General features: G+C 55.9%; 1 protein-coding gene across 15 annotated transcripts in view; it reads left to right on the forward strand.

Annotated features, from left to right (window-relative positions):
• FOXP1 (forkhead box P1) overlaps positions 1 to 21262 on the forward strand; it is a 515936-nt gene that overhangs the window by 347576 nt on the left and 147098 nt on the right. The gene's annotated exons all lie outside the window — the stretch shown is intronic.

Consider the following 21262-nt stretch of genomic DNA (forward strand, 5'->3'; position numbering starts at 1 on the left):
CCCCTACCGCCCTCCAGCCTCTTTACGCTGGTTCTGCAGAAACAGCGGGGAAGTGGCTTCCGTTCTGCTGCATATGAGATCACCTCCCAGCAAGCCCGTCCTGTGAGCCTTTCTAGATCTTGATTTCCCCCTCTGCCAGGTAGGAAGTGGCACCTTGGTAAAACCTGCCGCGTCGTTGGGACCAAAGGCTGAGGCAGCACGGAGAGGGTGTCCACTCTGCCAGCTGTCCCCGGCAAGGTCTTCGTGAGCAGAGGGTGGATGTGTGTGTTGGACGCTCTGGAGAAGCTGGTCAGGACTCCCTCATGGTCTCTCTGAACTGGCTTGGTTGCTCTCTCCTGCCGCAGCTGAGGACAGTCTCCTGTCCTCTGGTTATGGGAATGGCATGGTGGCTTCTCCTTGGGAAGCAGCCGTCATGGCTGGCCGTCATCAGGTCGCCCTGGGCCTTCCCTCCTGGCCTGGTTCACAGAGCCGTCCATCCGCCCTCACGTCCCCCAGACCCTGATGGTGTTCTGGAAAGGCCACAGGAGAAGAGGGGTCCTCCGGGACTCCTCTGAGTTCTGCTGCCCTTGGTGGCCTGTGGAGTTCTTCTCTGGATTCCAAAGTGCTTTGCAGCTGCCAATGTCCCCTCTGAACTGACCTCTCCCAGCCTGCCATCTTTGGGCTCAGCAATGACCGTTTCCCTGTTTTTTTGGAGTGTGGTCTCTGGGCTGGAAAAGAAATCCAGAGGCCAAGCAACTGTTCCTTCCACCGTGTGGCCCTCAGGTGACCAGTCCTTCCACCGTGTGGCCCTCAGGCGACTGTCCTTCTACCATGTGTCTCTCATTGTAGTTTAGAGCCCTGTCACGTTACCTCTTCTCTCACGCTGTTCATCTGAAGACTCGCTCCTCGTGGCCTGCTCTGTGCGTGGAGGGATTGACTCAGCTCCGTCTGGGTGGCGGTGGCGAAGGGGCCCCCTGTGTGTCCCTGTCCCCATGCAGCCCCCCCCCCCCGGGTCACCCACCCCCAGCTGAGTGGCTCAGGGCAGAGCGCTCGGGCCCCTGGACTGCCTCTGGGCTCTCTGCGCGGGATGGCCCTCAATGGGGCCATTCCAGTTCCCGCTTTCCTGACTTCATCTCCCACCTGGTCCTCTGGGTCTCCCTCGAGAGGGAAGCTCCCCAAGACTGAGCCCGCCCAGCCCCGAGCTACTCTTGCACCAGAAGCCAGCAGGCAGCAGAGGCTTCCTGGTGGACGGGGCAGTGCAGGAGCCTCTGGGTACCAGAAGATGGAGTCCCCTGCACTGGGTGACGCTGGAACATGCTTAACTGCCGCTACGGTTTAGTGACTGGCTTGAACAGCAAGTTCAAATGTCCTGTAAACTGAGGAGTGAATCTCAGAGAGGCAAGTGGGGTGCTGACCCCTGAGACTGGAATGACAGGGGATGCGTTGGAGGAGGCTGGTAAGAGGCCTGGATGCCCAGAGAGGGGAGCAGGCCTGGGCTGGCCTTGGCACGGCAGGCGGCTGTGTCTGCAGTGGTCAGGAGATTTCCAGACAGCCAGGAGGGTGCAGACGCGCCCACAGGTACAAGTGATGGGTGTTGGGGGGCGTGGAGGCGCCTCCTCCCCTTCGATGACATCATCACACTGGGCACATGTCTTCAGTGACCGTCTGTGGCCCGTAAGCAAGTGCAGATGTTATGTCTTCATTTTCTAAAAGTTCTGTTAATCTCAGCTCTGCTCCTGCACAGCTCCTTGCAGATTGAATACTTTGACTTAATTCTTTTTGGGGTGGGTGCAGAGGAGCTGGTAGAATTTCGTTTGTATCTAGGAGTCATCCATTTCTAGAATACATTTGTTCACCTGCTTATCTTTGGATTATTTTGGTGGAGTTTGTTTCTGGTGTTTGGTTTTGTCTGGTACCAGGAATTGAACCCCAGGGTGCTTGAACCACTGGGCCACATCCCCAGCCCCCTTTTATTCTTTAAGACGGGATCTTGCTAGGTTGCAGAGGCTGATGTTGAACTGGCAGTCCTCCTGCCTCAGCCTCCCAAGGCCCTGGGATTGCAGGCTGAGTCACCACATCCAACCATTTTGCTCTTACTTTGTTCCCAGACCTGAAATGTGGTTTTAAAAAGCTGTTTAGAATCGGTGGGCCCTGAGGTCTATGGGGTCCTGGCTGGGCTTGCGCTCCCCTGTCCCCACCGAGTCTTTGGTAGTCTTCTCCGCACTGCGACCTCCCACTGCAAGCACGGGTTACGCCCCCAGCTTCCTTCCAAGGTCATGGCCAAGGTCAGGTCCACACCCAAGCCACTTGGTGTCCCTCATTCAAGAGGGTGCGCCCACTCTGCTCCTCCACGCTGAGCTGTGCGCTGGCACATTCTCTTAGACCGTCCCTGGGACCCCGACCCAGGCAATCTTCACTTTCAAAGCCTCGGAGGTGGTTTCTCCGGCCACCGTGTGGTCAGCACGAGTGCTTGGGCCCCTGCCTTTGGGTCTCTGTTGGCCAGCGCCTCCTCTGGGCTCTTGCCGGGCCCCCGGCCCTGGCGTCTGACCCTGCGTGTCCCGGGAAGCCCATGTCTTCCTTTCCTTCACCTGCTCCTGTTCCTCTCTGAAGTGTGTCTGAACCACACTTTCTTATGGATTCTGGACTTCAGAGTGGCCAGTAGGATGCCTCTGCACCTGCAGGCCTCTTCCTCCTGGGGGGCCTCCTCCTCCTGGGGGCCTCCTCCTCCTGGGGGGCCTCCCTCCTGGGGGGCTTCTCCGAGCCCCTCTTCCTGCTCTTTCCCCTCCAGGCTCCATTTGGTTCTCGGGCGTTTGAAAGCCACTCTGCCGGGTGCGCCCCTCCCTGGAAGCTCCAGCCCCCTGGGTGTGGCGGGGTGGCTGGGGCCTTGTGGGCGGCGATGGATGGCATCTTGACTGTCTCAGCTCAGAGCTGGGTGCCGAGTGCGGGGAGGACGTGAGGGAGGAGGGAAGGAAGGAGCAAGGGGCCCCTTCCTCACCAGGAGGACCCTGGGTTGCTCGGCCTTCTCTAATCCTGCCCTTCTCCTGGGGGTGCTTTTCTCTCTAAGCTCGGTCATTCAGGGAGGGGAAGGGGAGGGTGGTGGAGCAGAGGAGGCATGGACAGTCCTCATGGCTCTGCCAGTGGAAGGTCAGTCCCCGCTGCCGTGGGAGAGGATGCTGCCCGGAGCCAGCAAGAACGCAGCGGAGGCCTGCCTCCCTCGCCACGGAGGCTGGCCCAGCTGTTCTCACTCAGCAGTCCCGGGCGGTTTTCACGGGGGAAGCATCCCTCGCTTCATGCTGGCCTTCATGCTGAGCCCTCTTACCTGTTCCAGGGCTGGAGTTTCTGCTGACGTTGAGAGAGCCTGGGATTGTGCCGGACATTCTGCAGGCGGCAAGCCCTTGGGCCTGCAGCCGGGAACGTGCAGGACCTTAGGCGGCTGTGGGACAGGGCGGTGGCTCCCGTCCTCGGTGACCCCCAGGCCTGCTGATGCGCGCTGCGTTCAGCACGAGGGGTCACGTCAATGACCTGCCGGCCACCTGTCACCTGTGGCACGGGAGCACCCGCAGCAGGCTGGTCTGCATTGTGACGTGCCCCAAGCGCCGGGAATGGAGCCCAGGCCTTGCACAGGCCAGCCTGTGTCCCGGAGCCACGCCCCAGCCCCACTTCGCTTTTGAAAGACCCGCTGGGCTCCGCGTCTCCAAACGTGTGGAACATCTCACTGATGCCTTATGTCCGTTGTGTACCAAAGCGATGGTGTTTGCAGGTTCGGGAGGTTAAGTAAGTGATGTTTAACACCCATTTACCTAGTTCATTCTGCTCTTTTCCAATGGGACTCCTAAAATACTGAGAATTCCCCGAGTGACTGGGTTCATCTCTCCCTGGGGCGACCTGACCTTGTCGGCAAGTGTGTGTCTGGTGAACCCGGGTGCTCTTTGGTTAGGGCGGGTTTTCCGTTTGCACTTCCCTTTTGTCCACCGAATTAGCTCTAAGGACGTGAGTTGTGCTAGAGACGCTTTGGACCCCAGCCCCCCCGCAGTCTGACCTCACCACAGCAGGGCGTGGGATAACGCAGTGAGTTTTTAATAATATTATGAGACATTTGTTGCTATAGTTGAATAATTATATGCATAGCTATATTTTGCCCCAATTAACGAATTCAAATTTCCTGTTTTGAAATTTTATTGCAAATGAAGCAAAACAAGCAGCCCACCCCTTGGCTTCTGCTGCAGTAGGTCCCCAGCTACTAGCAGTCGGATTGTGGGAGCTGATTTTGCTGGGAGCTGCATGCCAGGCGCCTTGCTTTGTAGGAGTCACTTCATCTGATCCTTACCATCCCCGCAAAGGAAAGGCCTGCTATTATCTCCACTTAATAACTGCAGCAAATGAGGTAGCCTTGTCTCTGTGGTGCCCAATCAATGCGGAACCCACTTGTATACAGTAGGGGCTCAATAAATGTCGTTTACTAATGTTTATTGCAGTGCTGCTGGAAACACACCTTTAGGAAGGAAAACTTGCATGGTTAGAATTTACCATCCTCCGCCCAGGCGACCAGCTGGCTTTGGGGTGTGGGTGTGACGGCTCATCAGGCATGATTGTTTCTTAGAATAATCGGTGTGATTAGGGTCGAGTCCCGAGCAGCTTAACTTCGCTGGGCTGGCATCCGCCTCTTTACCTTTCCGAGACACGCCCGCGGCCCGGCAGATACAGCTGGGTCCCTGCGTGACGCGCGCCTTTTGCGGCTGATCCCTGTTTAACCAGGAGGATTATGGGGCATTGATGTTGTGTTTTCTTTTCAGGAAAGGCTGCCGCGCCTCGGTGGGGTGGGGAGACGTGGGTGGCGGGGGTGGGAGTCTGTGGTCAAAGTTCAAAGCCGCCAGGTCATTTTGAAAGTTGGAACGCACTCTTGCGCTTGGCCCTGGGCTGGGATCTTTGAGAGGAAATATCTGGGACCTGGAAGAGGCTGGAGAACATCCATCGGCAGGGAGCTTGGACGGGTGAGCGTGGCCCCAAGGCTGGCCGCCCGGTCTCCTGCAGGTCCAGGTGTGGGGGGCTCCTTACGCAGGCCCGCTGCCACCCTCGGGCTCAGCAAAGCCGGATGTGCTTATCTGAGTGGCAGCGGCCGCGGTAAACGCTCGGTCACAAAGGTCAGCGTCCTGGTGTTGGATGGGGCGTGGGGCTGTGGAGGCTGGCGGGGCGTGTCTGCCACCGTGTGGGTGGGACGGGATGGGAGGCGTGCAGAGGACCTGCTGAGCTCCGGGGCAGAGCCGGCCCGGGCCAGGGACGCGGAGCCGGACTTGCTGGCCACCTCAGTGCCGCTGGGAGCCCTGGGGGGAGCAGCGCGGTCTGCAGGGTGGCACCGGACGGCCTCTGTGCCCAGGGCCCCAGCTGCCCGGGAAGGTGCCCGCTGAGCCACGCCTCCTCCAATGGCTTCCTCCTGACTCTGGGGGGAGCCAGGGTCACGCCCTGCCAGCCGAGGAGTGCAGGGTCTCAGGCCTGTCCCTTCTTCGAGGTCACAGAACTGTAAGAGCCAGAGCTGGGCACCGGGGCGGGCGTGCCAGTCAGAGCCAGGGCCATGCCCCCACACGCCCGGCCTCCTGCCTGGGGCCGCCCCTGGCACAGCCCAGCCTGCCTCTCGTGGGGCCAGTCACGTGCGTGTGACAGGGCCGCCCGCCAAGTGGCTAGGACATGGCGCCTGGCTGTCACCTCCAGTTTCCCCAGCAGGCAGGCCCCTCGGGGTCTGCGCCACGTCTCTTGCCTGCGTCAGCCCCTCTGGATGGCCATGCCCATCCGCGGCCTGGGTGCTTCCCCAGGCTCCGCTCTTGTCGGAGTTCACTTTGACGCAGTTGTGGCACTGCGGCCTGGGACTCCTGCAGCCCCCGACCATTCCCTGCCAAGCGTGTGACCCTCTGTCCCAAGGGCTCGCCTGATGAGGCAAGACCCACCAAGGCAAACCTCTGCGTTGATGAGCTCGAGTGGACTGATTAGGAGCTTTGATCACACCTGCCCAGCCCCTCAGCCAGCGGCATGATCGCAGGGAGGGTGTTCCACAGTGCTCACAGCCCTGTCCCCACTCAGGGAGGCTGTGCCGTGGCAGCGTGTCACTGGGGTCCTCTTGGTGTTGTCTGCCCCCGTCGCCACGAGGACTGGGCTGCTGTTCAGCCAAGGGAACGCTGGCCCTGCTGCGGCAGGAGACGTGGCAGAGTGAGCCAGCGGGCAGCAGCCACAGGGTGAGGTCTCCGCGGCCCTGGCTCACACCTGCCTCCGCACCCCGAGGGGGGCTCTGGACGAGGGGGCTCGTCCTCTGCGCCCGCGTCTCTTTATAAACTGCACGTGGCGAGACTTGCTGGTGTTGTGTGTCCGTAAATGAAATAATTGGCAGAAAGTAGAGCTGGGTGTGCAGGAAGGGCACGTCCCCTGTCACCTGCCTCGCTCAGGGTGCCTCCAGTTCTAAGGACACGGGGAAAGGAGGCTTGGAGCTGGTTGTTTCCTGGGGCCGCTGGAAGCATGGGCGGTCAAGGCAGCCCTGAGCATTGGAAAGAGACTAAAGGAGTCCACCCGGGAGACTGTGGCCGGCCCCACCTGCCCCAGGGTGCACGCCCGTTACTGAGCAGGGTCGGGACGCAGGCGGGATACGGGGGAGCCTGGGCTCTGAGCTGGAGGCGGGCGGCCACCCGGCACACCTTCCCTTGCCCCTTCAGTAGCCCAGGTGATCACCCAGCTTGCGGGTGCATACCTGTAATCCCAGCCACAGGGGCGGCTGAGGCAGGGGGATGCCAGTTCCAGGCCAGCATCGGCAGCTTAGCAAAAGCCTGTCTCAAAGTGAAATAAGGACTGGGGATGCTGCTCAGTGTAGAGCTTCTGCCGGGCATGTGCAGGCCCTGGGCCCATCCCCAGCCCTGCAAAAATAAAATAGCATCATCTAGGGCCACCCCCAAGAGCTGACCTTGGAACCTGAAGGCAGCTCAGCTAGTTTGGCGGGGCCAGCGTCCTAGGGGATAGAAGAAGGCACAGAAGAGTCGGTAACAGGGTAGACGAAACCACCATGCCACATTCTCAATGTTGAGCTAGAAGGAAACTACATTAAAAATGAGACTTCTAATCTGCTTGTGGTGAAGACTCATAACTGGAAAATAAGCACGTGACAGATCTTGGTTGGAGTGTAAACTTAACTCATTAATTTAAATCACAGTCTTTTTTTTTTTTAGCAGAAGGAAACGATCATCGTAATGGTTCTTGTAGAGAATGTAAAAAGATGTTAAAAATTTGTGCTTGGGGAAGCTGGAGAATGTACTTATAGTTAAGGATTAATTTTCACTCACTGAGATCAAAAAGTCTCCCTGAGAGAGTGGGGTGTCGGGTTTCGGGGTGGTTGGATTTCTTCCCCCTCCTGCCAGACTGTCTGAAACTTATCTCGAGTATCGCGGGGAAGAGAGCAGTGGCGGGGAGACGCAGAAATGTAATAGATATATTTTAGGGACAGAATATGAACTGCTTTTCTAAATGCATATCAGAAGGAGAATTTATTCCAGTTGAGTAGGTTTAATGATATAATTTTACCATATTAAATCATAATTGCTCTTTAAAAGAAAATAGAGATGCACACATTGTCACCACCCCAGTATCCCATCCTGCCCCATCCCCAGAACCTCCTCCTGGTGCCGTCCGTTCCCCCTGGTCTGGCCCCAGAGCCTGCCCCTGGCGTGGCTGTGGGGGGAGGAAGGACAGTCTGGAAAGCTAGGGCTGGCCCAGTCCCTGCCATGGCTTTGTCAGAACCTCTCCTGCTTCTGAGCGTCCAGCTCCTCTGAGCTTAGAAATTAGATCACGAACGCTGTGCTGGTGCACCTGTAGTCCCAGCTTCTGGGGAGGCTGAGGCAGGAGGATTGCCTGAACCCAGGAGATGGAGGCCAGCCTGGGCTACTTAGCTGGACTCTGTCGTTAGGGAAAAAAAAAAAGGAGGAGGAGGAGAGCCATCAGGTCACGTGTCGGGATGATCTGAGGTGTGGGTGCCTGAGTGAGTTTGAGAGGAAAGCATTCAGCTGTTCTGGGTGCTGGATCCTGACGGCCGCTGGGTACTTACAACAGTCTGCCTTCCTCTCGCACCCTTTTCTTCCCACCAGGTAAAAAGAGGGGAGAAGAAAGGGAGGACGGGGAGCTGACTGGGTCGTGAATTGGGGTGAAGACAGAGTCGGGTTCAGACAGAGCACTGCACTTTCACAGAACCCGGTTTCACTGGGCGGGCTGAGTAGACGGCTGCGTCTCCCGTAGCTGTCAGCCTGCGCGTGTGCGTCTGTCTTTTCTGAAGAGTGAAAACAAAAATGCTCCCCTTATTCAGCTGATAAAGGGCCTCAGCGCAGTGTGTAAAAACATTTCTATTATCTTTTAAAAATGTATTCCTGATCCACAGAGCCGATCATAGCCCCTCCCGAGCCCCTCGTAAGGCTTCGTCCTTTAAGCCAGGAACAGAGTAAAGCGCGGCGGGGCCACTGCCCCCGGTGCGCTCTCGTGTCCCGTGTGGAGGCATCGGTCTTTGCAGACGTTAAAAAAGTGTGCCGAGTGTGTTGCGTGGCCTCCGGGTGGGACGCAAAGCACCACCTGGCAGGCACTGAGTGTCCCCAAACTCACACCTCAGGTGTCCTGTCAAGCCAGGGGTAGGCGACCCTCCTCCTGCAGTTTGACTCTGTCCCAGCAGACAGTGGACTGCCCGAGGGTGCGGGTTGCCTGCCCTCCACCAGGGCATCCCGCCCAGAGCCTGGCCCAGCGGACGTGGATCCTTGGAGGCGTCTTAGTTGTCCCCTGGCCTCTGCGGAGTCTGCCTCCTGCTAACAGGCAGGATTCCTACCAGCCACACTGGTGGGCCTCCCAGTGCCAGGTGGAGCCCTAGGCAGGAGGGTAGATCAGCTCCCTGGGGCACGGTACCTGGCTCTCACCGCAACTCTGCAGCCTGAGGTCAGCGCTGCGGCTGTTCCCAGCCGGGGAGAAAGCGCGGCTGGCGTTGGTGACGGCGTCAGTGGGCAGCCCAGACCCAGGCGAGACGGATGGCCTGCACCCTGTGGCTGAGGATGCTTCTGCTTCCTCGTCACTCCAGGCCTACGCCGAGCCCCGGCGTGTGCTGCAGCGGGAGAGAAGGAAGGAATAAAAGAAACGCACGTGTTCATTGAGCGAGACTGAGCAACGTGGTGTTGCACGTCTGTATTGCTTTCGTATCGCCCAGCTTTCTGTTGTGTTTCACGTCTCCCCTTCTCGATTGACAGGAGGCGTTTGACCATGTGAGTTAGACCTTATTTCTAGGCCTCGGTCCTCAACTGTTTCCCGGCGTTGTGGTGACAGGTTGTTCCTCAGGTCACTTCAGCCACGTGCAATGTTGAGGCGACTTCATTTTATCATTGGTTGCTTTATGGCTTCTGAATATTTTGTGACAATATTTGGAAATGTACCCCTACTTGCAAAATGATGGGAATAATTCATTTCCTTCTAAAAACATTTAAAAAACCAATGCCGTCCAACTGAGGTTCTGGGAGAACCCCTGGCGCGTTCCTCCTTTTGTTTGTTCGGACAACAGCCGTGTGGCTGCTGTGGAGGACACAGATGGACAGACGCCTATGATTTCAGAGAAGTAGTGCTCAGGTGGGGAGAAATGTCACGTATGCAAGGACATTGAAGAGCAAGGCGTTTTTAGGTCGTGGCGTTGCCGGGGGCACAGGGAGACGGGACCCTGGGCCTGTGGGTAGAGGACCTCTCCTCCAAGAGGCAAGGTCTGGAGGGACCGCCAGGTCCTGCAGGTGCGAGGTAGACGCTGCCCCGGGAAGCGGGTGGGGAGGCCGCCAGCGTGGCAGGACCAGGGCGGTGACGAGGGAGTCCCTGTGGGACGAGGGGCTGAGGTCCCACCTGTGCATACCCAGCTTCTGATCCTGCTGCTTCCCAAGCCTCCAGTGCTGATCCCAGATGTGCGTCCTGCAGACCCTTCTGCCCACGTGGCCAGGAGAGGGTTCGAGGGCAGAATGAGGAGCAGAGAGAAGACTTTGTGGGAACGACACACGTGCCTGACCCGCGGTCAGGGTCCAGGCTTAAACCAGCACCTGCCCGTCGTGGAGGAGCACAGCTGCAGGAGGGGTGCTGCCTGGAGCCGGGAGCTGGCGGGACTCGGAGCAAAGCCGGCAGGAGGCGCCCTGTCTGCCTGGCGCCCCCGGGGCTGTTCCTGGGGAGCACAGGGTCCCTCTGGGCTTTCCTCCCACGTTGTCCTCCCCTGGGGTCCCAGGCGAGCCTCCGCTGCCGGCGGCCTCGCCACGGCCAGGTCCCTCTTGCCCACGGTCCTGACGTTGGTGTGGCTGCACATTTTAAACTGAGCGTCTGAATTCTGAGGAAAGGGAGACCATTGCAGGGCCGTGGGCCACCACGGAGGGAGGTTTCCAGGGTTGGAAGACCGCGGCTGCGTGCCTGTGGGGTCACAGTGCCCTTTCCTGGGGAGCCACCTCCTCTGGTGGCCCAGCCGGCGGTAGATGTTTCGATCTTCAACGTGCCGAGTCCCCCTCTGGGCGTCCCCCTCACAGGGAAGGACACATTTTCCCTTGAAGATGCGCAGGGCGGACAGGCCCTGGGAGAAGGACTGGTGTTGCTAAGTCATTTTTTAGTGTAAGGAGGTCCGCGCTTGGGCACTGAGATTAATTTGCCTTATCTCTCCATACAAATAGCCACCCTGGCTTCTTCGATCTGTCACCTTGGATGGCTCAGCAGCACTGAGGGCAGGGCTGGGAAGCCATCACCGGCCGTGGCATCATTAGTCGCAGAATTAGAAGTATGACCCTCAGGGGCGGCTTCACCGGACTCACCAGGGCCCTGGCGACTCCCTCTTCTCCTGGGTGTTGGGACGTGGCCCGACCTTGGCTTCTGGCGGGCCTTTCTCTTTTCCTAAGTCGTCCCAAACACGCCTTCCTCCCTAACGTGGTATAAAGGAACTTTGTGCAAATATGATTTCTGTTTAGGGACGTGCTCCCAACTGGGAGAAGGTGTTTTTAAATGACATCTCCAGAAAGGGACTTGTCTAGAGAAGATACCCCACCATGAAAAACAAGCCAGGGTCCAGGTAATAAGGGGGTGCAAGACTCAAACAGAAATGTCACAGAGAAGGTGCGTTGAAGGCCAGGGAGTGTCACGAGGACTGGTTTTGCATCAGCAGACGGCAGGGAAAGGCCAGCTTAGCTGTGTAGCGGAAGAGGGAGAACCAGGCCCAGGTAGTGCCATGTGCTTATCATGGGCGTACGTGGGCCGGAGAGAGCCACGTTTCCCGCTCCGGTGGGAACATACAACTGTGTGGACACTCTGGAACACAGATGGGCAATTTCTTCTAAAACCGAACGTCCAGTGACCAGGGCTCCTGCTCCTGAGATGTGTCCTGGAGAGGCCAAGAGAGAGGTTCAGGTAGAAACCCTGTGTGCATGTTCTTAGAAGCTTTATCCAAGCGCTCCTTGCCGGAATCAGCCATATGGGCCTGGGTGGAGGATGGACAGACGGACCGTGGGAGCTCTGTGCAGGATCAGTGTTCAGCAGGAACGGGAGCTGTTAGTAGACCCAGCAGCCTGGACAATCTCGGGGACACCTGGTGAGGGACAGAAGCCTGAAGACAGCACACAGTGTAACCCCTCCTGCGTGCATCCCGAGGGTGCAGAACACTGGGGTGGAGACTCGGCGGTGGCTGGGGCTGGAACCAGGGTGTGACTCTGGGTGGCCCAGCGGAGCCTGGAGGGGGTGGTGGGGCTGCTCTGGGTCCTGGTGGTGCTGGTGACTGTGGATCCTACATGCTCAGTCACTGTCACACCCTCCCCGGAGGCAGCCGTGAGACTGAACTGTGCCTCATCCGCACGGCTCCACCTGTGGCTTGAGGCTCCGTGGTCCCTCTCAGCATCCCGGCCATCTCTTCCTGGCTGCCATCTCTCTGACCCTCTTAATTGAAATTTCTTACCTTTTATGCTCTTCCAGCAGGGGAGTCATCTCTGCTGGTTTTTCCCAGACTCCTTGTCAGAAAGCAGTAAACCAAGGTTTAAGACACAGGCACCATTATCTCCCATCATCCTCGGGGTCTATTCCACGACCCCTGGTACATGCCCGGAAGTGTGGATCCTACAAGTCCCTGAGTACACTGCCTATGGTGATGTTGACCTTATGAATCAGGCATGGTAAGAGAACAACTGAAAATAGGAGACTCATAATGACAAACTGTGACAAAAGTTCTGTGAGTGTGGTTTCTCAAAGTATCACTGGGCTTTTTGCCTTTTTACTTAAAGGAAGCCCTTTGCAGCCTCTCCGGCATGTCCAAATGGCCAGCATGGCGACTCTTACATTCTGGGGTCATTAGTAAGTACATCAGGGCTCCTTCAGCAACAGCACTGCAGGACTCTGACCCTGGATCTGACAACCAAGCGGGCTGAGTGGCTAACGGGCGGGTAGTGTATACAGTGTGGATACTCTGGGCCCAGGGATGGCTTAGTGCCCTGGCCAGATGGCACGGGATTCCACACTACTCAGAAGGCCATATGGTTAAAACGCAGGAAGTGTTTAGTTTTGAAATTCTCCGTGTAATGTCTCTGACCGTGACTGCCCACAGGTAACTGGAACCAAGAAAAGCGAAACTGTGGCTAAGGTCTCGGGAGGACTCCCCTTTTGAGTAAAAGCAGCAGAGTGACATGGCAGAGCCAGGGTGGAACAGCGTCCTCGCTCTTCTCATCGGTGGGTCGTAGTGTACCGTGAACCGGCGTTGTGGTCAGACCCCTGTAAAGTCCATTCTTACACGTCTACTGAGCCCCGCCTTCCGAATTACCTTGCGGGGATTACAGACATTTTGGGGGGAAGTTGGCTCCCGCTCTACAGCCCACAGCAGTACTGAAGTGTGTCTTCGGCCTGGGGAGAGCCGGGTGCTGTCTCGGAAGCGCTCCCCGTATTTCCAGGCCCGCGCTCCTCGTGACGAGGGTAGAGCGTGGTATCACTGTCATCCCCACTTCCCAGGAGACAGAGCTGGTGGGCAGCGGAGAGGTCACTGGCCTGAGGTCAGCCGCAGAGCTGGGTCCTGACACCAGCGTCTGCCCCCCCTCCTGGAGGACCCGCCGGGGTGGAGGGCAGGTAGGCGAGGAGCCCCGATCAGGGTGCCTGGCCCTGCCCCCTGCTCCCCAGGATCCGTCTTCCCTCACCAAGGACAGTCCATGTTGGTGTGTTGGGCTTCACCAGAGCAGGTGACGGGGACGATTGGAGGAGGAGGCCAGTCATCCCGAGTACTTGTACTGCAAGTGTTGGTTTCTCCTCGCCTCCCGGGCCCTTGCCCTGCCTCTGCACAGGAGCCGAGCTGGGCCCCAGGGGAGCAGGGCCCAGCTGCCCTGCCCCGCGGCGTGCCCATGCTGGCCTCTGGGGACCTGGGCTGCATACTCAGCCCTGCCCTGCCCTTCTCCCGCTCCCGCTTGAGCCTTTGTCCATCACATGGGAGGAGCCCTGCCCTAGAATCTGGGCACAGGGGACCAGATTCAGTCTCCTTCCATTTGCACTGGTGCTTTGTTTCCACATCGCAAACCGCACCTGCTTAGCAGCTTACACACCTGTGCGTGAGCCCATGGTGCCGCTGGTCAGAAGGGCAGGTGCCACACGCGGCTGGGTACTCTGCTCAGGGACCAGGGGCTGGGATGAGGCCCAGCTGGGCTCCAGCTACAGGCCGTGGAGGAGACTCTGCTCCCACGCTCATCCCGGCGGCTGGCAGAACGTGGTTCCTGTGGTGCAGGATGAGGTCCTGTCCCCTGGCGGGCCGTCAGCCTGGCGCCTGCCTTCCTGCACAGGACTCCTTCGCCTTGGAGCAGCAGTGGCACGGGGAGAGTCCCGGGGACCCCACCCCGTGGTCCTCAGGCTCTGCTCTCCCAGGGCCCACCCGAGGGGCTCCGGGTTCTGCCAGGCCAGGTCAGACAAGCCAGCTCTCCTGAGGTCAGCTAACCCGGGGCCCCAGGGACAGCGGCCCCGCCGTGTGTGTCCCATGACCTGTCCGGGATGCGGAGCCTGGACCAGACGCAGGAGCAGGGCCTCTTTCAGCTCTGCCTCCCACAGCCCCTGGCAGTCCTTAAAAGGCTGAAGACAAGAACTAGGGCCACCCTAGGGGGTCGATATTCTGCATACTAGGGGCCTCACCCTGTCTTTAGAGGACCTCTGTGTTCCTGGCTTCTCTCCCAGGATGGTCTCGCGCTTCCCAGGTCAGTGGATGGGAAGCGTGTTGGGATCTGTGAGCTTCCAGGGAGGCGGGCGCTGGCCGGGCCTCACGGGTGGGTGTCAGCTGTGCGGCAAGCTCCTGGCCTCCTGAGCTGTTCTTCTCTACCTCTGTGCTCCATCTTCCAGAACCTTCTGTCTGCTCCTTGGCTTTTGGTTCCCTTCTTTACTTTGGGGTTGAGTCTTAAATATCACCTGTCCCTAGATGAAGGTGGACTTTTCCAGAGTAGACCAAAGCCGAGGCGCTGGTGAAGGTGCTTGTCAGTGGACGCGCTTGGTACCTCCTGGGTGGCAGCCCCTGCTCATCTCCAGGTGTGCCGACCACCCTGTCCTAACTACTTCCCACCAGACGGCGATGTAAGGAAAGGAAGCGCCCGTCCGGTGACTTTCCCTCCAAGCCCCCGTGCACAGAGCCTGCTCAGGACAATGTAGACCCCAAAACTTGTGTGTCCGGTTGCTGTGTAAGTAGCGGGTGTGCATCTGGTGCCTGAGCGTGGTCCAGGTTCCTGTTTGTTTGAGTGGCGGCTGGAACAGTAGAACCAGGTTGATCATAAGTGGCTACAGCCACTGACCAACAGTCCTAAAGCTCTTAGGGAGAGGAGAGGTCCAGGGCCAAGAGGAGCAGTGTGGGAATTGTCCCTCGGAGCGCACAGTGCCTCTGAAGGACATGGGCTTGAGTGTGTCTTGGGCTGTCTGTTGTCTGGGTCTCGGTGTGTTGGCCCATTTTTAACGCCCTGCGTGGATGCCCGTTTCCTCCCAGCCCCATGCTGATTTTCTGGGAAGCTTTGCCTCCACCTCCAAGCAGACGGAGGCACTAGAAGGTGCTCTGTGCCAGGCCAGATCGTCAGCCAGACTGAACCTGGTTCTCCCCCTGTGTGGGCTGGGTGGCTGGTCCTCCCCTGGACAGGTTCCTAGAAGGCAGAGGGTGAGGACTGCAAATGGCTCATGCGCACCGAGGCCGACAAGCGCCCTTTCCATCCTTGCTTGCCTCATTCACCAGGGCTCTGCAGATCTGGTGTGGAATTGGAATGTTCACCCTGACCACCAATGGTCATTGGAAATTATTTTTTAAAAAGTCACAGGGACCGTGAGGGTATAGCTCAGTGGGTGAGTCCTGACTTAGCATGTGCAAGGTCCTGGGGTCAGTCCTCACCGCCCCCGGGAAAAAAATTTAAGTAGATTTTAGGATCCTTGGAGAGATTCTATTTGATTTTTATCATCTCACGTTAAATGAATAAAATAGCATCTGATGTAACTGCACTGAACACATTTTATTTTTGTGATTTGGAAGTACTTGTGGAGCCCCTGGGTTTTCCTTATGAGGTGCAGTTAGCATCTTATCACAGCTGATTTAAAGCACTGGTTCACGTCCGGTCTGGAGAGCAACTTCTACCTGTCCCCTAACACCTGCTGTGAAAGTCGTCCGCTTCAGCAAAGCCAGGCTGCCTTGTGTCTGCCCGGCCCTGTCTGCGCTTCCCCGCTGTCCCTGAGCTGGGGGCTCCAGGCCTGGCTTGGGCTGGGGCAGAACAGGCCCCTGCGGCAGCCTCCCTGCCTCCCTCCTCGCTGCCCAACTCGGTCAGGCTTGGCCACATTTCCGACAAGGCCCTCTGAGGACCACCACGGGCAGAGTGGATCGATGAGCATCTTCTTCTTTCCCATCCCTCCAGGAGGACACACTCGGGGATTCTCCGCGCAGCCTCCGCGGTCCTAGCAGATGGGAGGGACGCAGGCAGCTGCGCTGTAAATACTCACCCTGGCTCTCGCTGCTGCCCTGGGAGCCCTGGTCCTCCCTTTTCATTTACTTCGCCTGCCTTTTAATTCGCCAAGTGTGATTTAGAGAAGTCAGTGCGTTGTGTTACAGTGGCGTCGCGAGTCGGCGTGTCTGATTTAATTCTAGAGTTCCACGCCCAGAAAGGAGGCCCGGGATGCCGCTCTGCCCCCAATTAAATGGGAGAGCTCAGCCGTTGACTCCAGAGTGCTAGAGGTGCCCCAGTTTCCTCTCCTGTAAAATGGAGCTACTTGTTTCTTCTCATAAAAGGACATTTCCTGTAGAGGTGGAAAAAAAAATTCAAATGGCATACAAATGCTTTTATTTTTATTTTTATTCTCACCCAAATCGACCTGTGAAACCGCATTCGGAGTTGCTGGGGTCGTTCATGGTCTTTCGGGGTAGAGTATGTGAAAGTGATTATAGGTAATAAATATCTTTTTTTTTTAACTTATTGCAGAGGCAGTTTTTCCACCCTTAATGAGGGTAATTTGACTTGGTTGAAGAATTGCGGTTCTTAAGAATTAATGCAGTAATCCAATTCAGAGATTTAAAGAGATCTAAGATTTTTCACAGGTCGCGTGCTAGTGAATGTGCTCCTATCACATAGCAGCTAATGGGCTTGAACGCCAGTCTGTCATCTCCTGTTCTGGCTGCATAGCGGCTTTGCCCTTGATTCTGAGTGCGCTTTCCAACACTGCAGGTTATTTAGCAGTGTGCTGTGTTTGTAACACTTTAGAGAGATAGTATCCTATTTCCCACAGCCCCTAATTACTATAAAAACTGGGGTTATCTTTCTTAATTACATGTTTGAATCCTAATCTGCAGAGGTCTGAGGAGTATCTGGCTCTGAGGAGCTGCCTTCTTGCCTTGCTTTCTCAGAGGAGGGCTTTTGCTATTTTTTTTAAAATGTGTTTTTAAAAACTAATTCATGTATCGTTGTGTTTGTACACATAGGTTAATGCTCAGGAATGCGGTGGGTTAGGAGCATCGTGTCCAGAGCTGTGTTTTTGGTCATGACATATTATTCACAGCTAACAATAGTTTGTGAAGGCTTTTGATTCAGGATGTTGGAAACGCTCTTCTTTCCAACATCGCTAAATATCAGCAATCTGCTCTGAGGCCATTGGGAGCACTGCTTCTCGGCACGTGTCTCCCGGGCAGCATGGCCTCTCTGCTCACGGGAACTTTGGGTCCTTAATCAGGTACAGGACGAGAGTCCATTCATCGTGGTTCTGAGTGGCAGGCCTCTGCAGAATGTGGAGGCAGCTGCATGTCACCAGGAACCCTCCACTCGCATCTGGAGGCTGTGCGTGCTTCTCAGAATCCCGGAAAGACAAACAAATAGCCGAGGGTCACTGCAGGGCCATCTCGTGCCCTGTGCTGTCCTCGAGGACCTGGCTGGCAGCTCATCGATTTTGAAACCAAACAACTTGCCATGCTCACAGGAGGGCCGGGCCGAAGGCTCAGCTCACAACCACATCGAGAGCTTTAGCTTGGTGGAAAGTCTGTGGTCTTCCAGGACAAAAGCAAGATAGAGCTCTTGGATTTTTTAGGAAGTTGGGGGAAGCTTCTAGAAGCATTTGTCAATCACTAAGTGGGTAGATTTCTGCAGACCTACTCTAAGGCAGGTATCCTGGGATGCATTGTTTTTGTTTTTGTTTGTTTATGGGTGGCATTGGCCATTGCCAGAGTTTCCAGAGCTAAAACTCCCAAACTGGATAGGCAAAACTGAGTTCATATCAATTACCAACAGAGAATCCTCGTTTCCAAAGAGAAGCAGCCATTTCTGAAGCCTGTAGGAAACAGCATGCCTCCGAAATTTCCAGAAGCACTCATGGTGTGGTGCTGATGGTCCCTCTCCCCGGCTAGGATCGAGCCTCCGCCGGCAAAGCGAGAGAAGTCTGACCCGCTGCGGGGGGTTGCCATTCTGCAGCGTGACCGGGCAGGGCTGGCCAGGAGGCATAGAAATAAAGGCATAGGAAGGATAGAGCAGAACGTCTGTGCGAAGGCCAGAGACCAGAGGTAGGGCCGTTCATCTGAGGGTCAGTCCTCCTCTCTGATGTGAGCTCATCTGTCAGGAAGCCGACCGGCTCTGGAAGAGAGGGACCCGGAGCCACCAGACCGCGCTGCTACCCCTTCCTCCTCTTGCCTGCCCTCTCCATCCTTGCCAAGGGTACATTGTCCTCGTCCCTCTAATGCTCATGGAAGACGTTATTAACAGAGGGAGCGCTTCCTGAAGGAGGCTGAGGCCCGCAAGTTGAGGCCCTACCCTGGAGCTGACGGCAGCGTGGTGACAAACAGAACCGGCGGCAAGCTTCCCCAGGTGTCTTGCCACCCAAGGGGTAGGCTAGCTTCGTCTCTATTTTTTCCACCAGTAATCTGTTTTTTTTTTTTTTTTTTTAAATGTTGCATTTCTCAGGGAAAGAAAAATAGATTTTAAAATGTAAAAACCTGTTCTTCAATTGAGTATGCAAAAATCTCATTGCAGTATTTATTCCAAACCTGCTCTCATAATGTTCAGTGAAGGAGAAAACAGCAAAAAAACAGTTGTTGATGGACTTAGCACAGAACTGGATTAAATAAGCATTAGTCTGCAGAAGCTGATTACAGGAATATGAAAATGCAGTATCTTAATGGTACATATTTTTATGTGGCAGCTCAGTTGCCTTTCATTTCGCAGCTAATATGTCTATTCTTATGAGTCATTTACTTCTTTAATTACCTTTTGCAGGCAAGGCACCATGGTATATTAATGTGAATGATTTTTACTGCCAGTTTATCATACAATGCCCCAGAAGTTGAAAGGCGTAATTGACTTGGAAGAACAGCACATGAAGGAAACAATATTTAGTTGACAGTTTTCCTTGTACCCTCTGTTGACGTTTATGAGTTTACACTGTGCTAAAGGAGTAATAAACACAATTTTCTTTCAATAACAAGAAAGGGTAGCTTCTAAAATACGTTTGTGGAAAACACATTTGTTCATTTCTTGAATAATATGAAAATAACACATTTCCAGTGATAAGACCTCTTAGATTGCCAATTGAATTAAACCTTTCAAAGTGCATTTATAACCTGTCTCAGAGCATTAGGAGATATTAGGATTCATGTGATCGAATCGGTCTAATGAATATTTAAATCATACACAGATTTGGGAAAGTCACATTTAAATCTGGGTGTTGGGGTGAGACTCAGGTGGAGCGCTTCCAACTTACCCGAGGCGGGAAGGGAGTCTGGGAATTGGAAATGGTCTGGAGGAGGATTTCCCCTCCCGAGGGAGGCGGTCTGTGGGCACATTGGGGAGAATACAATATAGGATGCCAGACCCGGCCAACCCTCTCAGGCTGGCCTTGGAACAGGTAACAGGCAGCCCTGGCTGGTGCTGCTGCTCAGGAATCTGGGGCTGTGCCTTTGTGTGAGCCGGACCGGGCCTTTTGGCTTCTGCAGGCACCAAGGCCCTCGGCTGGGTGGCCGGCTCTGGGTCGTCACCCTGGTGTGGAGGGCGTTTGGCTCCTGGTGGTTTTCTTGATGTTTGCAGTTGGGTCCTGTGCACCACCACGGAAGTTTTCTCGCCATCTGTTGCTGAGCTGGTGGTGAGCAAGGCCAGGATCTCCAAACAGCCCTGGCCTGCTGTAAACGGAACCTGTCAGTTCAGCATAGCTCCGCTGACCCCCCGCCGCAGGGCAGCCCTCGGTACCAGGCGCTGGCTGCGTAGGGCGGTCGCAGGGGAACTCTTTGGGGGGCAGGGGGCGGGGGCCTGTTTACTTTTCCCTCTGTTCCTCTCCGGGACCTGACTGGTTTATACTTAATCTTTAAATGAACACTTGTACCCCTTGTTTCTCAGAGGAGAGGCACTGCCTCTTAACGGGGGAATTGTAACTTCGGGAAAAGGTGTGGATTCCCCAGGACTCCCAGGGCCTCCTGGGCAGGGGCTCTGGCTGCATGGACCGGTCCCTCAGTGCGCGGGGACACGCAGTGCAGGCCACGACGCGCCCACATGGCTCACTCAGCTTCTGGAATGGTATTTTCTCCATAGCTGTAAAGGGCCTGTTTCTGCGCTCCTTTTGTGATTTGCGGCTTCTTCATGGAGCGCACCTGGAAGCAGCGGGTGGGCCTCCCTGCTCCCTGGGGTCTCACCTGCTCTTCCTTCTCGTTGACCTTTGCCCTCAACGGCTCATGAAAACCAGGTAGTGGTGGGGTTGCCTTGGCTACCCGAGACGCTGCTGGGCACGCAGTTCCTGCGTGATGTGTCTTTCTCTGCCTGTGTACACATGCACACGTGAACATGCACACCTGTGTTCGGGGTGTCTGCAGCGCCTGCGTGTGCGTGGAGCACCTTGCTGAACCTGGCCTACCTCGCCTTGGTGGGTTTCCTGGCCTTGGCGATGTCTTCAGGTGCTGCAGACTTTTTCTTGCCTGTGCGTGTTTCCTGTGCAGCCCTGGTTACGTTTGCACCTCATCACAGGAGCCATGGGGAGCATTTCTTAAACCTGTGTCCATGCCAGGTCATGCAGATACCCAGGGACAAGGCCCTAGTCACGGAGGGGCCATTTCAGCCTCTCTCCAGGTCTCTGCAGCTCCTCTAGGTGAGAAGCAGGTTCCAGCCCCACATAGCAACAGAGGAAAGGCGGAAAGGATGTGCATTGTTCTGAAGCGCCAGCGTTAGGCCTGCGCGCACCTGAGCCGTAGTCAGAGAGCACAGGAGCAGGAATTCCATACATGGAGGTGAGGGCACCGAGCCTTCCCCTTTAAGGGACCTGGAGGATTACAGTGTGAAAAATATTCCATTTAAAATTTAAATGAATGCACTTACTTGGAAATACCATAGAGTCATAATCTGTTTGTAAGGTGACTGACATATAAAGTGCTTTTTTGTTTTAAAGTTAAAAAAAAAAGCGTCTTCAGGGTAAGGTTGCTCGTGTAAATGTCAGTTGTGGTACGACCTGTGCTCAATCCGGGAGGCAAGCAAATAACCTTGGTATTTAGGACACTGCCCTTCAGAACACGAAATTGTGTTTTGTTGTGTCTTTAATTTTTTTTTTTTTTTTTTTTCTTTAAGAGGACTACATTAAGAGGTCACCTATTAGCTGGGCTTGTGCTGTCTTAGGCTGGGTCCCTCTGTCTATTAAAATCAAACCGCTGTGTAAACATTGCGGTGTTGTTCTGGGTCCACCCTGGCCAGGGGGATTGGGTTTCACCTGCCTGCACATCTTCAAGCAATTAGAGCAATTAGCGTGAAGCCATTCACATTCAGGGATTCAAGGTCCAGGGTGACATTCAAGTCCA

This window comes from Sciurus vulgaris, assembly GCF_902686455.1.
Source record: "Sciurus vulgaris genome assembly, chromosome: 19".
Lineage (NCBI taxonomy): Eukaryota > Metazoa > Chordata > Mammalia > Rodentia > Sciuridae > Sciurus > Sciurus vulgaris.